Raw genomic sequence first — 1,474 nt, 5'->3', positions numbered from 1 at the left:
CCTTGTGAATCCTCTCACCCTCCGCATCTCTGGCCTGTACCCCAGTTCTGTACGAATAAATAAATAAATCTTAAAAAAAAAAAAGACACCAACTCTGTTCTATTTTCTTCGAGAAACACTTAGACAAAAGGTTGCTGGAACTCTTTCTAGTTAACAGTATGTGGGATCATTTTTGCTAACTACTTCACTGATGTAGGTCTGAAAGACCTGTCTGACTTTCTGCAAGTCCAGCAGTCGCTGGGCACCAGGAAGGAACTGCAGAAGGAGCTGCAGGAGCGTCTTTCTCAGGAATACCCAATCAAGGAGTTGGTACTGTATGTTAAAGAAGAAATGAAGAGGAATTGTCTTCCAAACAGCAGTGATTGGGCTTCTGTGGACCTGTATAATGAATGCTGTTGAATGGAACAAGAAGGAAGAACTGGTTCCAGAGCAGGCTCTCAAGCACCTGAAAGCAATATGCTCCCCTGCTGGCTGTGCTCAGTTCCCAAGGCCAGTCAGAGCTGATCCTCCTCCAAAAGGTGCAGGAATACTGGTACGATGATAGCCATTTCGTGAAAGCCTTTCAGAAGATCATGGTTCTCTTTCATAAAGCTGATGTGCTGAGTGAAGAAGCAATATTGAAGTGGTACAAAGAAGCACATGTTGCTAAAGGCAAAAGTGTTTTTCTTGACCAAATGAAGTTTGTTGAGTGGTTACAATATGCAGAGGAAGATTCTGAATCAGAAGGTGAGGAAAATTAGATGTTTAAGCAAGAAGCATAATACCTAGGTCACCACACAACACTTTGGGAATGCCGAACCATTTGAGAAGAGAAACTTGGCTTCTGTTTCACAAAGGAAATAAAGAATAGAATAGGCTTCCATTGTGCAGAGGGGAAAATGGTTTTTGTTTTCATTTTGTTTTATATGGAGCCCTGAGGCATCAACTATTATACTTGGGACTTTACCACTCACTATTAAAGCCGTATTCAGTAGGAGTCAAGTAGGAATCTGAAATTAAGTACTGAACAGACTCCTCTTTTTTAGCTGTATTTTTCAGGTACTGTGTGGTGAATGCCCCACTGGTGTCTCTTCCAGGGCCACTGTGGTAGTTGTGTACTGCTTGTGTATGGTGTATGTGATTTGACAAACCGGTTTTTGGGTTTTTTTTTTGTTTGTTTGTTTTAAATAAATGGCTTTTTAAAAAAAAGTTACAAGTTTCCAGACTTGTAACTGCTGGGTAGTTGGAAAAGTAAGGACACATTCTTGCATAGAAAAATATGTCACAATTTCTCTGACAACCCAATAGACTGAAGTCCCAACTTACCATAAAGATGAGATACAGTATTTGATCCATGAAGAGATGTGTTACATTAATAATTCAGGTTTTTAATTTATACAGCTAGAAATCCAAGGAAGATATGTGTAAAGGGATACCAAGCGCGATCACACATGTGTTCATTAGGCAGAAATTCTGCACTTACGGTGCAGCATGA

The 1,474-nt window shown here is 40.2% G+C and overlaps 1 pseudogene; it reads left to right on the top strand.

Annotated features, from left to right (window-relative positions):
* LOC101619464 overlaps positions 1-740 on the top strand; it is a 1,535-nt pseudogene extending 795 nt beyond the window's left edge.
* Positions 741-1,474: the final 734 nt, after the last annotated feature.

The sequence above is a fragment of the Condylura cristata genome, unplaced genomic scaffold (assembly GCF_000260355.1).
Source record: "Condylura cristata isolate star-nosed mole 26May11 unplaced genomic scaffold, ConCri1.0 scaffold00021, whole genome shotgun sequence".
In the NCBI taxonomy this organism is placed as follows: domain Eukaryota; kingdom Metazoa; phylum Chordata; class Mammalia; order Eulipotyphla; family Talpidae; genus Condylura; species Condylura cristata.
This window is presented reverse-complemented; position numbering and strand designations above follow the sequence as displayed.